At 40.5% G+C, this 17484-nt stretch overlaps 1 long non-coding RNA gene across 1 annotated transcript in view; it reads right to left on the bottom strand.

Annotated features, from left to right (window-relative positions):
• The window catches only part of LOC122550593 (uncharacterized), an 83993-nt gene extending 66710 nt beyond the window's left edge, over positions 1 to 17283 (bottom strand). Inside the window, exon 1 of the long non-coding RNA XR_006311890.2 lies at positions 17073 to 17283. This is a non-coding gene — a long non-coding RNA (uncharacterized LOC122550593). The remainder of the gene's footprint in view (positions 1 to 17072) is intronic.
• Positions 17284 to 17484: the final 201 nt, after the last annotated feature.

Genomic DNA, 17484 nt, shown 5'->3' with positions numbered 1-17484 from the left:
CTATGATAGGTTCTGGAGGCTCAGCATTGGTGTTTCTAAGCTGTGTCCTCTGCTTCTCTACGAAGACAGAAGTCATTGTCTTTGGCTTCCATCACAAATTCTCTACCATAGAACATAGAACATTATAATGCAGTACAGGCCCTTCGGACCTTGATGTTGCACAGACCTGTGGAACCAATCTGAAGCCCATCTAACCTACACTATTCCATTCTTGTCCGTACGCCTATCCGATGACCATTCAAATGCCCTTAAAATTGGTAAGTCTATTACTGTTGCAGGCAGTGCATTCCATGCCCCTACTACTCTGAGTAAAGAAACTACCTCTGACATCTGTCCTATATCTATCACTCCTCAATTTAAAACTATATCCCCTCATGCTAGCCATCACCATCCAAGGAAAAAGGTTCTCACTGTCTACCCTCTCTAACCATCTGATTATCTTATATGTCTCAATTACATCACCTCTCAACCTTCTTCTCTCTAATGAAAACAGCTTCAAGTCCCTCAACCTTTCCTCATAAGACCTTCCCTCCGTACCAGGCAACATCCTAGTAAATCTCTGAACCCTTTCCAAAGCTTCCACATCCTTCCTATAATGCAGTGACCAGAACTGTACTCAATACTCCAAATGTGGGCACACCAGAGTTTTGTACAGCTGCAGCATGATCTCATGGTTCCAAAACTCAATCCCTTTAACCAATAAAAGCTAACACACCGTATGCCTTCTTAACAACCCTATCAACCTAGGTGGCAACTTTCAAGAATCTATGTACCTGGACACTGAGATCTCTCTGCTCATCTACATTGCCAAGAATCTTACAATTAGCTCAATACTCTGCATTCCTGATATTCCTTCCAAAGTGAATCACCTCACCACTGCCATGAATTCCAGCCTATGTCTCTGCAAATCTTAGGCTGAAGCAGACTATTTGCTAACTCTATCTTATTTAAACCAGAGCCATAGATTCAAACACAACATTTAATCATCACCTTCACCCCCAAAAAAACACTTCTCTATCATTCACTGCCTTTACTCCTACCACAGGTCATTTGCTCATGAAAATCTCATTTATAATCTTGTTGTCTCCAAACTTAACAAATTTGAAGTTCTTCTCACCTGATATCCATAATTCATAAACTTTACTTCATCAGATATTCGACTGTCTCTATCTATTCTAAAATCAAAATTGTGATCACCATCACATCAGACTTCCTGACTTTAATCAACGTGATATTTTAGTAAAGCTCAAAGTCAAAAATCACACCTAATATTTGTCTCACTCCTTCAATCACTTTCTCTGACCCAAGGCACTCAAGATTCTTGAGTATAGTTAAAGCTGACTCATCCCTGTAAATGACTTGTGCCTTGTGGTTGCTGAAAGATTTTGGAGAGTCAGGAATTTAATTCCTCACTACAAGATTACTGGACTCTGAACTGATTTAGAGCCACAGTTTCTAGACTTCTTGAAATGCATGGTGGCTGGAAGAATTAGTGGAAGTTATTTGAAAACTGACGTTGTGCTTTAATACTTTAACAACATGGCTGAACATGGTGGCGATAACTCTGGCAAAAATTCAGACACAAATCAACTAAAAAGTTATATGCATATAGAACTCTTGTTCTGTTATTGCACAATTTCCTTATCTGTTGCAACTAACTGATTTGTTTTTATTCTTTTTCCATCATAGATATATGTATAACTTCTTATCCACTCATGAGATATCATATTCCTGAGAATTACAGAGAATTGGGAAGGTTTTATGAAGGCACAAAGTTTGAAAAATACTTCAGGCATAAATAAGAAATTTGCAAATCTGGTTGGACCTGGGGAAATAACCTTTATTTTAAGAAAATGAATCTTATGTCACCATTAAAAAAAATGTGTAGCAATGAATTTTATTAATTACAATTGAAAGAAAATTCAACCAGATGGAATTATGTTGACAATGGGATCTATAAACGGATGAATTACCCTGGCCTACTTCTATTTTCTCTTTTGTTTCTTCTTTTTCATTAATCTAAATTTAATTCTTTTAACTATTCTTTTTATCTAATGTACTTATTCTACATATATTTATGTTGTCTTTATTTTCCAGTCTTTTTCAATTCACATGCATGCTAATATTTCCCAGTTCCAAAACTTTATTTTGGACTAGGAGCAGGCTTCGATTTTCATTGACTACAAAAAAACAATCAGGGTGACTGTTAAAAATCGGAAAATCCTAGTCTTTCTACTCCACATGAATAAACCGCTGAATGTAAAGATATATCTAAGCCCTGACTAAGCTTGCCCATTGAATATTTGGGATTTTGCTATGAGCAGCAAAGAACAGCTTTCTCATTCAAAAAAAAACAAGGGATTGCAGAATGCTAGAAATCAGAAGCAAAAACACAAATTGCTAGAAGATCTCAGCCAATCTGGCAGCATCTATGGAGAGAGAGCAGAGTTAAAGTTTCAGTCCCAGTGACCCTTTTTCAGAACTGGTTGTAGCTAGGAAAAGGTTGGTATACAAGCTAAGATGGAGTCAGGGAAGGGGGATGGAATAACTAATAAGTGGAGATGGAGCCCACAGTGGGAGAAAAAAGTTGGGCAGACAAAGAAATGGGTTGAGATCAGCCTGGGAAAACCAATAGTTGCTAAATGACTTGTTCATATTACTTGTGATGACAAGGCCTGGTGTGTGGGGGAGTGGGGCTAAGGACATGGGAAAAGTTGTTCAGGCCTTAAAACTTTTGAACTCAATAGTTGGTCCTGAAGGCTGCAGGGTCCCTAAGTGGAAAATGAGGCAGTATTCTTCCAGATTATTTTGAGCTTTGCTGGAGCACTGCAGTAAACCTGAGGCAATGATGTTCAAGGTCATTTTTGTGGACAGAAGATAGGTATTCTACAAAGCAGTCATCCAGTCTGTGTTTCATTTCCCCAGTGTAGAGGAGACCACATTGTGAGAAATAGGTACAGTAGACTAGATTGAGTGAAGTGCACTTAAATCCCTGCTTCAGGAAGGTCTAACTGGAGCCTTGGATTATGAGGGAGGAGGAAGTAAACAGACAGATATTGCATATTTTATGATTGCATGGGAAGGTGCCAAGGGGTGGGGGGAGGAGGGAGGATAGCAGAGAGTGAAGGAGTAGTCCAGGGTGTTCCAGATGAATGGTCCCTGTGACAGGCTGACAAGGGAGGGAAGTGGAATGTGTGTCTGGTGGTGGCATCCCGCTGGAGGTGATGGAAACGGTGGCTAATGATCCCTATGGATGTGGATGCTGGTAGGATATTAGGTGAAGATAAGGCCTTATGCTCGAAATGTTGACTCTCCTGCTCCTCGGATTCTGCCTGACCGGCTATGCTTTTCCAGTATCACACTCTTCGACTCTGATCTCTACATCTGCAGTCCTCACTTATTTCGAGGACAAGGGGGACCCTATCGCTTTCGTGAGGGAACAGAAGGTGTAAGGGCCAAAACTTCATTCTGCCTGCCACTTCAACATATCGTTTTCTTCCATAGACAACATGTGTCTCAGCTTGTTGCAGTGCTTCAGTGAAACTCAGCACAAGCTGGGCGGACAGCATCTCAGTTTCTACATATGGTTCTCAAAACCTTCCAGACTCAATATTGAGTTCAATAGTTTCAAGGCCTAAGCACCTTCTCCTATATCCTTAGCCCAACCCCCATATATCAGGCCTGGTCATCAAATGGGCTGCTATCACAACCAACCCATTTGTGAGCCAATGATGCCATTAGCAGCTACTGATTCTCGCAGGCTGACCTTCCACCCATTCCTTTGTCTGCCAAACTGTTGTTTTACCTCAAAAAACTGAAAGAACTGTGGATGCTGGAAATCAGAAACAAAAACAGAAATTGTGAAGAAGGGTTATTGGATCCAAAATGTTAACTCCACTTTCACTCTACAGATGCTGCCAGACCTGCTGAGATTTTCCAGCAATTCCTTTTTTTTTATTGTTTAATCTCTCTGGGCTCCATTTCCCACCTCTTTGTTATTCCTTCCTCCTCTCCCCAGCTCATCTTCAGTGTGTGTGTATATATATATATATATACACACACACATACATACACCAACTTTTTTCCTAGCTATAATCAGTTCTGAGGACGAGTCACTGGACCTGAAATGTTAACCTTGCTTTCACTTCACAGAGACTGCCAGACTTATTGAGTTTTTCCTGCAATTTCTGTTTTAGTTTGTGCTTTCTCATTTATCTTGCACACTATTGTCCAGAGATTTCATAGTTTGATGAGCAAAGACGCATGTCATTAGGTATCTTGCTGTATGATAATCTCCATTGGGCAACTGTAGTATCTGTGAGATGAAAAAGACCAGTCAGATTGATGAATCCTAACTGAGTCACACAATAGGAAGAAAAGACAGGAAATATAGATTACAGTTAAATAATGTGTAGATGAAACAAATCAAGATTGATGTAATTTTCTTTTTCAAAATCTGCAATGGCAGTTTTCTTCTAAGTGAATGTTAATCTGTGATTATTAATTTATAGTTTCATGGTCAGAGGCATTGTTGAAAATTAAATATTACTTAAGGTCTGAAAACAGATCAGTTACAAATGATGTTACAATCCTTCCTGATTGTACAAGTTCTAATAATTTCATTGATCTCAATGTTGAGTCCATTGGGAAAGATGGCAAACCGTGGCGCAGCAGAATAACATTGACTGCATCTTCTCGAGTTCATTGGTTAATTTTTCAGACACCAGAAATTCATAGAATCATCAAATTGTTATAGCACAGAAGGGGGTCACTTAGCTTGTCAGTGCTTCACCTTCAAAGCTAACTCTCTGTAAAAAGCAATTCAACGTGATTTACTTTCCACCTCAGGAGGGTAGTCAGTACTGGTCAGGATTTTCATTACTATTGCTGCATAGACAGATTGTGTTTGTTTCAGCTGAGTAGTTTTTCGAGTGGTATCCATGAACTTGATGTACTTTACAGATTTATTGATTTTCACGGACCTGATGGTTTTACAGACTGGAGGGCCTAGAAATGCAATCCTGTTTGGAACAAAAGGATATGCCATGTGATAAATACAATAATCAGAAAAATGGGATTCGAATGGCTCCTCACTTTGCCCTCTCCACATTTTCCTGCAACAAGTTTATTTGTTGTGGAAAAGGATGCAATAGACGGTTCGATGAGTACTTAACCACTTGCATGCTGTGAACATGAAGAAAAATAGACAGGATGTTATGGATTTACAAAGGAAATAAATTAGCTTTATTCTACTTATGCTGAACTACATAAAATAGTAAAATAGACACTAATTTACACACACATGCATGCGTTAACAAACACACACAAACACACACACATTACAGAATTTGGAAGGATAGGCTGGCCAAATAAGAGTCCATAATCAGTCATCCATTTTGTTGTTTGGTGGCTTGACTAGGTACCAGATGAATTTAGTAGTCTAATTTCATTCAAATTAAAGATGTAGATAGCTAAATTTGATGTTCTTCTGAAGATGGTTTTGTTGTATGGGATTTTATTAAATAAATCCATGTCTGCAGCAGGACATTTGTGGAGGATCACAGTCATGAAATGGCTTGAAGCTTTCCAGGTGGTTTGGAAAGACAGGGAGGCAACAAGGTCTCCGTTTCAGGTTTTGTATCCCGATGCTACTTGTTCTCAATTCAGCTGAAAAATGTGACTTTAAAACATTCAAAGTGTTGACTTATCTTGTGACTTTCCTTCGCCAACTGCCAGCTTTCTAAAGTAATTTGATTGGTTCATAGCTGGCAGCTTTCTCAGTCCAAGCATCATTATTTAAACAATTAGTCTTAGTGGTCGGTCTCCAAAAGTTGAATTCTTCTGATGGTTGCTGGAAATGTCTCGCTAATGACGTAGGAGATGTGAGTCTTCCATACTCTTCTGAAGTTATTAATAATAAAAACAGAATATGCTGGAGAAACTCAGCATGTCTGATAGCATCTCTGAATAGAGAAATAGCAATAACATTTTGAGTCTGACAAGATTCTTCTTCTGACGAGTTTCTCCAACATTTTCTTTTCCTTTTATTTCAGATCTCCAGCATCTATTGAATTTATTATTTATTCCCTTTGCGTTTGCATTTTATTATTGAAGTTCTGGGGAGACTGGACATCTGGAGAGAAAAACAGGGATAATCTTTTGAATTGTATGTAACTCTTCTTCAGAAATGCTAGGAGCTTAGCTCTTTGCACATGACAGTTGCGCTGCAAAAATACCAGGCAATTTCAGGATATAGCACTGGATTATTATTTAAATAAATTATTCACTCTTCCAAATTCTTACGGGAATATCTTGACAGCATTAAGAAATGGGTAGAGTATGGCAAACAGTGCATCTATGGCTGTAATTGTGCCCATTTTCTTTGTCCTCTCAGGAGTCCTCTGGATATTGAATTTTAGATTGATGTTTTCTGATAGACTTGATGCTCTTCACAGTCTTGGTGGTCTTGGGTTATTTTCTCTATACAAGCACTAAGGATTTTCACATGCAGGCTTGACAAATAGGTTGTATTTCCTATTGCTTATAACAATTTTCTTCCTGATTAAGGTGAATATTGGCAAAATATCAATTCTCGCACTTGTTCGCACATGAACGATGCTTGAATTCTGCTTTAGTAAACACTTCCAAATAATTTCTTGCTCATCCAGAACCTGAGCCTTGGTGGAAAAGAAAATGAGATTTGATATTCTCGTGCCTATCGTGATGGTTTTAAGATGAAAAGTTGCAATATCATGTATGTTTTCTCAGCACTAGGTATACTTTGCTTATATTGTTGCAACCTATCAATTTCCTGTAACAGACCATTTGTTTAGGCAGTGAAAATGTGACAGGTTAATTCTATATCTATAGCACTGACCAACATCAATCTTATTTCTGGAGAGATAGCATTTTTACTCAATGAGCAATGTAACAAAGAAAGTACATTGTTAGGTGTATATGTGTAAACTGATTAAGTTGAAACAGCACAGACCTCCCTGCAGAACAGATCTTTTCATTTTTAAATACCTAATGCTGTCATTCTGAGGGAACTAGAATTAAACTTGAAGGCGAAATGTAGGATTTGATGTTTTGATTATCATTTTGATATGACAGCCATTCACGGCTATTGCTATGTTCAGGATTAGATGCTTTAAGGTGGCAGGATGAAAGAGCTATAAGATATGGAGAATGCTGAAGATATTTTCCCAGAAATACAATAGCAGCAGCTCATATCTTACCATGATTCTGACTAGGGAATGCAGCTGCTTATGAATTATTTTTGTTTGAGAAATTAAACTGATTGCTGGATATTCACAGCAGGTCAGGCAGTATTTCGGGAATGTAAGAATGGAATTCATTCTCTCATTTCATCAGAATTGTTCTGCTAATACAGCATTGACCTGGAGAAATAGGCAGAATTGTATCTGTCATAGGGTTGTGATTTTGGAGGAGGGGAAACCAGGATAATAGCAGAGAACCACACCATTTTGGCTTCCTGATTAATTTTCATCATGATAAGTATGGAGACAAATTGGCTGTCACTAAACTGTGGTGGTCAACCAATTGACATAATTAAAACACCAATTGGAGTGATTTAGTAGGGTTGCCAGTATTTTGCTGGAATTAATTGACTTTTTGTCAATAGAGTTAATGGTGAGGCCATTAACTACAAGGAAGAGACCTTTGTGCAGAAGTCTGGAGGGCTATTTCTCCACATGGCTCAATTTCTCAAAGAGAAGGGCCGCAGAGCAGCAAGTCCACATCCTCATTCCAAACAAGCATCTAGAGAGGTTTTCTTTCCAATCTGAGGGACCTATATGTTTGTCCCCTTGGAATTCTTAAACTTACTTCCCCTCCTCCAAAACTTACTTGCCCTGAGTCCCTCCATGTTGAAACACCATCTCAATCTCCTACTTACCACAAGACTGTCCATTCCTCCCTTAGGGCTGTTGTGTCTCCAGAGTTGCTGGCTGTCAGCTTGGGAAGCCAATATTGGGATTCAGCCTGTCATCCATCCTTAATAGGGCGGTGAGTTCGGAGACAACCAATTAAAAGCTTTTCTCTGGACATAGTCTTTCATTGGTCTCACTGTCAGCAAATACGACTCCTTTGGATCTGCTTATGTCACAAAGCCTGGGAAAACTCAGTCATAGAGTCAGAGAGTCATAGAGTCATACAGCATGGAAATAGACACTTCGGTTCAACCAGTCCGAACATAATCCCAAACTAAACTAGTCCTACCTTCTTGCTCCTGGCCCATATCCCTTCAAACCTTTCCTATTCATATACTTATCTCTCTGTCTTTAAAATGTTGTAACTGTGTCCACATTCACCACTTCCTCAGGAAGTTCATTCCACACACGAACCAACCTCTCTGTAAGAATTTGCCCCTCATGTCTTTTTAAAACCTTTCTCCTCTCATCTTTAAAATATGCCCCAAAGTCTTGACATTACAAGCAAAAGAGGACCCAGGACTGATCTTTGTGGAACACTGATAATGTCAGGCCTCCAGTCTGAAAGGTAAGCCACCACCACCACCACCACTCCTACCATTAAGCTATTAAGTATCCAATTGACAAGCTCACCTTGAATCCCATTTAACCAAACTCGATGAATTAGTCTACCATGCAGAGCCTTGTCACAGACTTTTGTAAAGTCCAAGTAAACAACGTCTACTGCCCTGACCTCAATATTTTTGGTAACTTCCTGAAAAAACTCAATCAAGACACAAATTTCCTCACAGAAAACCATGCCGACCATTCTGAATCAATTTTTGCTTCTCTGAATATCTATAAATCCTATGTTTTAGAATAACCTCCAAATATTTACCTACAACCGAAGTCGGACTCACCAGTGTATCGTTCTCCAATTTTCTCCTTCTTACATAAAGTCCTTTAAATTTGTTTGTCTCTCCACAGACACTGAGTATGTCCACTCATTTTTTCTGTCTTTATTTTAAATTTCCAGGTTTGATATATCAATTTGGAATATAAAAGTAGTCTCAGTAGTGATGATGATGCCAACAATTATTGATTGTTGCAAAAATGCATTTGTTTTATTTATGTTCTTCAGGGAAGGACTTCTGTCAAACTCACCTGCCCTCCACAGCAACATGGTTGGCTCAGTAAGCAATGTTCCATGTAAGCTGCATGTGTGTATAACCGTGCACCAGGAAACAAAACCCTTGACTGTCCACACACCAAATGGCCGCATCCAAACAGCCAATGAAGGAATTCTACAGATCTCTACACACCATCATCCCCATGGTTGAGTATGGATGGCCCATGAATTCCAGGATCCTCCATATGCCAGAACAAAGCCCAAGCTTTCCAAACTCACTACGTGGCCACATAATATTGCATTCCAGATCCAGATAAACTGTAAAGATTTGTGATCGTCAAAGCAGGAAAAGGAAGAAGCCAAGTCACATCACCTCCATTTGGGGGACTTCTGTCTAAAACTATAGGAATAGAGTCAGGGAATCCTTCGCAGTTTACTTCAAAGTCAAGTCATGAACTGGCCATCATCAAAGGGCATTGTAATTAAAAAGCAGTGAAGGTTGAATTGATAAAAGATTGTATCATAGCCAGTGTCAGGGATGAAAATATTTTTAATTCAAGTTTGTCAGAGACAATCCATTTCACTACAAAAACAGAAATCAGAGCCCGAACTGTGACAGTTCTGTGAGGATATATTGGGGATTTTTCTGACAAGGTTTAGATTGGTAAGACCAAATATGACATTGTTCTCTTCCCAAAGTCCCACATCATCATTGACCATATTTTGTTATGCAAGATATGGTTAGTTGGGATACTTTAGAAAATGTGTAGGCACTTTCATCAGCACAAAAATGAAGAAAAATCTTGAAAAAGGGAAATTTCCAGAGAAATGAAAATCATATAGCAAGGAAAGTTTTTGAGCAGTTAAAGATACAGAGCAAAAAGCGAAGGCAACTTCCTAAATTAAACAGAGTCAACACTGATTCTGCACTATTGACTTGAAGCAGAATTTAAGCTTAACGTTAGATATGTTGTTTCAATATTGACATATACTGAAGGATCAGGATACTTAATTGTTGAGCAAAAATATTTATCTAGGTTCCCCTACAGAGAGTGGATACACTCTCAAAGTGCAGCAGTAAAAAGAAAGACTTATATGGCTATAACCAACACTTTACTGGCAACTGAGGGAAAGTGCATACACATTTATGCAGCTTAAGAGCTGCAAGAACTGAGAAGAACTATATTAAAGTCAGACACTTTTATCTGCAGGAGAGGTTAAATATAGTCCAGCAAACCATGAGCTAAAACAACGTTTGACAATAGTGGAAGAGTTATTAGTGTACAATCATTGAATGTTCATATCAAGTTAAGTCAAACAGAAATTCTACAGAAACTCCACAAGGATATCTAAGCATCATATCTAAGTACAGAGCAAGAGCACAATAATCAGTGAGCTTGCCAGGCATTTCAAAGGAGTTACAGGATTATATTTAGTCAGATTGGACATATGTCACCACAGATAATTCCTACTAAGCCATTGATTTCATCAAGTTTTCTGGGCAGGCCAGGAGAAAAGCTAGCATTTATTTGATTTCAAAGAGAAGAAATGTTTATTCTAGACAATCTTATTAAAGATGTATTGAGGTGACAAGACTTCATTCAATCACAACAGGCTCAGAGAACTGAAAAGAATCTTCATAATACACAGTTTCTCTAAGTAATTACAATGGGATAGTGGACCTCACTTTTTGAATGAGGCTTTCAGGACGATCATTTTGGAGGCAGCCATTAACCGGATAATAATTCTCCACTCTATTCTCAGAAAGTGTGTACGCGTGCTCACTCATGTGTATGTCTGCGGGGGATGGTTGATTTGATTTGATTTGATGTGATTTGATTTGACTTATTATTGTCACATGTAGCTAGGTACAATGAAAAGTTTTGTTTTGTATGCAGTACAGGCAGGTCATACCATACAAAGTGTATTAAGGTACTAGAACAGAGTCAACAAAACTATATTACAACTGCAAAAAAGGTGCCCAGAGAGTGAGATCAATATTGAATTTAAAATTTGAGAAGTTCATTCGGAAGTCTAATAACAGCAGGGAAGAAGCTGTACTTTGATGTATTCCAAGTGATTAAAAGTTTTTAGATCATCTGCCTGACCAAAGAGGGTAAGAGGGCACTTAGATTACATTGGTTGCTTTCGTGAGGCAGCAGGAAATATAGATGGAGTCAATGGGCAGGGGGGGGGGGGGGGGGGAGCGTGGGTGTGGGTAGGGAAGGGGGTGTTAGGGATTGATAGTTGTACATAATGATGTTATTGATGATGTAACTCATGATGAGGCACTGACAGCAGAAGGAGAGAAGAAATTTAGGTTGGAAGAAGCATGTAGAGAGAGCAGATTTAGACACTACAATGGAGAATGGCATTTGGTAACCTGTAAAGTACAGATGTAAGGAACAGAGGGCTCCTGGATATCAGAAGTGGACGAGCCTAATAAGGATACAGATCCAATAGCTTCAGATTCAGTCTATATGCAGATATCAAAAGCTCAGAGATAATGAAGATCTGTAGCTAAATGTGCAGATAACAGTATGAACTTAAAGTACAAGATAAAGGCCTACAGCATGAGGATGGAACCCTCAATTAAATGACGTATGAAAGCATTCTTACAATGGCTGTATGTAAAGCAGACATCATAACAAAGAAGACCAGACAGTCCCAGAGACTTCTTCTATTGGACATCCAGATGACAAACCAAATTTAACTTCAAGGTAGATTTCAGTCCATTTGCTGGAGGGTCAAGCTGCTTGTTTTCAGTGAGTGCATTGGCCACACAATGGATATCAGGCGAAAGGTGAAAAAGTTACAAATATTCTCACATCCAGCCTGACTTTGTCGTCAAGCCTGCTGACAAAGATAGCACTGTTGTTTTCTGGAATACTGACATTTATATTGCAGAGACTGTGCGCCAGCACTCTAATACTTCCTCCTATCTTCCCTGGATCATGACCCCACCCTCAATCATCAGGTCATTGTGTCCACAACGGTCACTGATCTCATTTCATCTAGTGATCTCCCCTCTCTGGCTCCATGCTTATATGTCCCTAGCCCGTACAGCCCGCTTCCCAAAATCCACAAACAGGACTGCCCTGGGGATCCATTGTTTTTGCTTGCTCCTGTCTCACAGAATGCATCCACTCCTACCTCAACTAGATTTTTTCTCCCCTTGCCCAGTCCCTTCCCACTTACATCCACGGTTCTTCTGACACTTTACATCATACAGTCACGGAGTCATAGAGATGTACAGCATGGAAACAGACTCTTTGGTCCAACTTGCCCATATTGGCCATTATCCCAAATTAATCTAATCCCATTTGCCAGCATTTGACCCATGTCCCTCTAAATCTTTCTATTCATATCCCTATCCAGACGTCTCTTAAATGTTGTTATTACACCAATCTCCACCACTTCTTCTGGCAGCTCACTCCATACATGCGTCACCCTCTGCATGAAAAAGTTGTCCCTTAGGTCCCTTTGAAATCCATCCCTCTCACCTTAAACCTATACCCTCTAGTTCTAAACTCCCCCTCCCCAGGGAAAAGACATTGGCTGTTCACCCTATTTATGCCCCTTATGATTTTGTAAACCTCTATATGTTCACCCCTCAGCCTCTGATGCTCCGGGGAAAACAGCCCCAACCTATTCAGCCTCTCCCTATAGTTCAAGCCCTCCAACCCTGGCAACATCCTTGTAAATCTTTTCAAAATCCTGTCAAGTTTCTCAACATCCTTCTAACAGGGAGACCAGAATTGCACAGAGTATTCTGAAAGAGCCGAAACAAAGTCCTGTACAGCCACAACATGCTATACGCAATGCACTGACTAAAAAAGGCAAGCATACCAAATGCCTTCTTCACTATCCTGTCTACCTAGGACTCCACTTTCAAGGAAATATGAACCTGCACACCAAGATCTCTTTGTTAAGCAACACTCCCAGGACGTTACCATTAAGTGTATAAGTCCTGCCCTGATTTGCTTTTCCAAATGGAGCTGCTCACATTTATTTAAATTAAACTCCATTTGCCACTCCTCAGCCAATTGGCCCATCTGATCAAGATCCTGTTGTACTCTGAAGTCCACTACATGTCCAATTTTACTAACTCTGGGTTATGGGTAGAAAGCGGGAGAATGGGGTTTGAGAAACTTATCAGCCATGATTGAATGGTGGAGAAGACTAGATGGGCTGAATGGCCTAATTTCTGCTCTTTTTTTCTTATAGTCTCATGGTTTTAACTATACCTCCTTTGATCACATCCAAATCACTTGTATTAATGACGAAAAGTAGTGGACCAGCACTAATCCTTGGAGCACACACAAATCCCTGCATTTCACACAGGCCTCCTGTGTGAAATGCAACCTTCCACCACCACCCTCTGTCTTCTACCTTCAAGCCAGTTCTGTATCCAAACAGCTAGTTCTCCCTGTATTCTATGCAATCTAACCTTGCTAACCAGTCTACCATGATGAACCATGTCAAATGACTTACTGAAGGCCAGGTAGATCACGTTCACCTCTCTGTCCTCATCAATCGTCCTTGTTACTTCTTCTCAAATTGCAATCAGTTTCAGAATTCCAATTTCCAGGTCACAGCCATCTCATCTCATCACGCGCCTCACATATATCCACAGTCTTCCTCAATTGAGGATTTCCTACTACTATGGTTGATAGAGCCCCCAGTCAGGTTCAGCCCACCTTTTACACTTCAGCCCTCTCCTCATCTGTCCCCTCTCAAAACAGCGATGTGGTTCCCCTTTACCTACCATCCCACTAGCATCCACATCCAAAGGATCACCAGCCGCCTTTTCCGCCAGCTCCAGCGGGATTCCAACAACAGACACATATTCCCCTACCCTCCCCTTCACTCCCCTCCTCTGTCAGTCTTCTGCAAAGACCATTCCCTTGAGGATGCCTTTGTCCACTTGCCCTCCATTCCCAGCACCTCTCCAGATGCCCACACCACCTTCCCATGCAATTGCAGAACTTGTAACATTTTCCTGTTTATTTCCTCCCTCATCAGCATCTGAGGCCCCAGACACAGCTTCCAGGCAAAATAGTGACTTACCTGTACTTCACTCAATCTCTTCTACTGCATTCACTGCTCCTAATGTGGTCTGTTCTACATTAGGGAAATGAGGCAAAAACTGGGTGACTGTCTTGCAGAACACCTATGTTCTGTCTGCAAAAATGACCCTTGAGCTTCCAATTGCTTCCCTTTTTAACTCTTTCTCATGTTTCTTGTCCAACATCTTTGTAACAGGTTTGCTACGGAGCTCCAGCAAAGTTCAGGGCAAGCTGGAAGAACAGCATCTCATTTTCCACATGCAAACTCAATATTGATTTCAATATGTTAGAGCCTGAGCACCCTCTCCTGTGCCCTTATCCCAAGCCCCACACACTAGGCCTTATAGGGTGGCCTATATACCACATGGACTGCAACCTCAAATAACCCTTTGTCAGCCACGAATGACCCCCATTAGTAGCTATTCATTCTCCCAGACCGACCTTTACCCATTCCTTTCTCTGTCCCACTGTGTTTCTCTTTCTCAGGGTTCCACCTCTACCTCTGACCTATATACCAACTTTTACCAAGCAGTTCTATAAAAAAGGTCCGTAGACCTTAAACATTAATTTTGCTTTCTCGCCACAGATGCTGCCTGACCTGTTGAGTGATTTCCAGCAATTTTTCATTTGTTTCTGATTTCCAGTATCCACAGTTATTTTTTGTCCAAATATTTGTGTTCACACTCACAATCAGGAGCCCGTTGCTGAAACTATTCAACATAGTGCTGGATCGTGGCAACAGTGAAAGCATTTCACTATATTTTAATGTACTTTTCACTGTAAAATACATATGACAATAAAAAAACCATTCAAATTTGAGGTGGACAGAAGTTCTCCATTTATGGGGAGGACCTACCTTGAACCTAGTTATAGATGTTTTTCTACACTGCTGCTTTTCTTTACAGAAACTGAAGATCTGTACATTTTCAGGAGACAGTTCCTTCCTGGCTTTTGGTACAGACCTAACCAACAGCTCAGTGAGATTATTGACTGCAATTTTGTAGGGTCAATTTCATTTGAATTTTTGTGAATAACTGCATGTATAATTGGGTTGTGCAGAGAGCTAATCTTATGAAGGTTGTATAAAATCAGGCCTGTTGGGATGGATACAACTGAAAGCAAGGGGATGCATGTGGAGATAGTTATTAAGAATGAATTCCCCTCAGTTTTAGCACAAAAAATGTCCAATTTTAGATGTGCATAGAGCAAAGAGTTGAGAGCAGAGTTTTCAGTCCTTTGCAGTTTTGTGCTTTCCCTCCAAAGGGGCAGGATACTTGTGCTGGAGCAGCAGCAGTAGCTAGTCCAGGTTAATCAGTAGTGAGGAAGGCACTGAATGATATGACTACCTTTTAGCAAATTGAGCATATTACGTGATCACATCTGTTAAAGCTAATATTTTACCAGCTGTAAATGATTGTAAACTTGTGGAAACCTCCAGGTGGGCTCAGGGTGGGCCCCCATAATTGGGCACCCCTTTGACATGGAGGATTGCTACCTATCAAATCTCCCACTGTCCCTTCTGGCAAGGAACAGTCACACTGAAAAATTTAGCATTGTTTTCATGACCACCTTACCCATCCCCCATCCCTTCTATCCCTGTCATCATTGGCATGTTCTTGATTCGCAATGGCAAGTCTGACTTGACTTATCTCATTCTGGGCCCTGTAACCTCATACAAATCTCAGCTACAGAAACCTACAGCAAAGAAGGAGGCCAGAAGGCCCGCTGTGCCTTTTGTGGACCTTTGAAAGGACAGTTGTACTCACTATCACTACCATCCCGCACACCTCCCTCAACAGCTTTCCCTCCGCTCAGCTTTTTGCCTGTAATTCTATAAAGTACCAGTAAGTATCTGCTACTTTTAAGAATTATTTATAAAGTCATCATTGATTATGGATTCCTGATCATACGATATAGAAACTAGCCCTTTTGCTCAACTTATCCATGCTGCCCAGGTTTCCTCAACTGAACCAGTCCCACTTGCCTGCATTTGGCCCACATCCCCCTAAACCTTTTCTATCCTTGTCACTGTCCAAATGTCTTTTAAATACTGTAATTGCATCTTCCTCTACCACTTCTTCTGGCAGCTTTTTCCATATATGGACCACTGCCTCTGTGAGAAAATTGTCCCTTGGGTCCCTTTTAAATCTTTACCCTCTTACCTTATACCGATGCCCTTTAGTTTTGGACTCTCCTACCCTGGGGAAAAATCCTTTGCTATTTACCTTATATATCCTCATTATGATGTCATAAATCTTTTTGATTAGATTAGATTACATACAGTGTGGAAACAGGCCCTTCGGCCCAACAAGTCCACACTGACCCGCTGAAGCGCAACCCACCCAGACCAATTCACCTAACCTGTACATTTTTGGACTGTGGGAGGAAACCGGAGCACCCGGAGGAAACCCACGCAGACACAGGGAGAATGTGCAAACTCCACACAGTCAGTTGGCTGAGGTGGGAATTGAACCCGGGTCTCTGCCGCTGTGAGGCAGCAGTGCTAATCACTGTGCTACCATGCCGCCCACACCATGTCACCCTTCAGCCTCCTACACTCCAGGGAAAAATAGTCCCAGCCTATTCAGCCTCTACTTATAACTCAGAGCTTCCAGTGTCAGTGTGGGAAAAGATCTGCCACCCTGCCAACCCACGATAGGCCCACAAAAGCAAAATTGGTCAATGGTACCAAAACACCCAGAATGCCCAAACAGGCTCATAAGCCAAACCAGACAGCCCACACAGACAAAGGAATACACTTCAAGCTCACGAACAATGACAGAGCACCACAGATATCCCAAAGCCCCAAAGGTAAGTTACACAATCCAACAATACCAAATCCACACAAAGAGCAGGTCAGACAGAGAGGCACCAGTAAGGCATTGCTCCCAGAACAAGACAATGGAAGCACCTCACCACTTCAGATGAGACATTAACACCTACCTGTGAAGGGGAATGGAACCATCGATACTTTCAGGATGTTGCATTGTGTGAAGGAACAGGACATTCATCTGATAACTGTTTTCCAATTAGCATCCTTGTAACTAGATTACTCCATTTCCAATACACTGTATTTTGCAGATTTTTTAATCAGCCTTATTGTACAGCATTATTATAAAAACTGGTCTCATCCTCAGCTCTAGGAAGAGAAAGTCTGATCTACCTGTACAGACTGTCAGTTCTGTGTCAGCCTAGTCAGTTTCTCTTCCAGTGATATCTTTTGCAAACAACTGTTTGTCAATTTCACTTTGAGCTGTGCTTTGTGATCTCTAACCTATTGGCAAATTTCTCTGACACTCATTAACATCTTTGTGAATCATTTTTGCAACCTTTCCAGTTTAATAACATCCTTCTT

The sequence above is a fragment of the Chiloscyllium plagiosum genome, unplaced genomic scaffold, assembly GCF_037043375.1.
Source record: "Chiloscyllium plagiosum isolate Xiang-an unplaced genomic scaffold, Cpla_swu_hap1 HiC_scaffold_6, whole genome shotgun sequence".
In the NCBI taxonomy this organism is placed as follows: domain Eukaryota; kingdom Metazoa; phylum Chordata; class Chondrichthyes; order Orectolobiformes; family Hemiscylliidae; genus Chiloscyllium; species Chiloscyllium plagiosum.
Note: the sequence above shows the minus strand (reverse complement) of the source record. Positions and strands in the feature narration are given on the sequence as shown.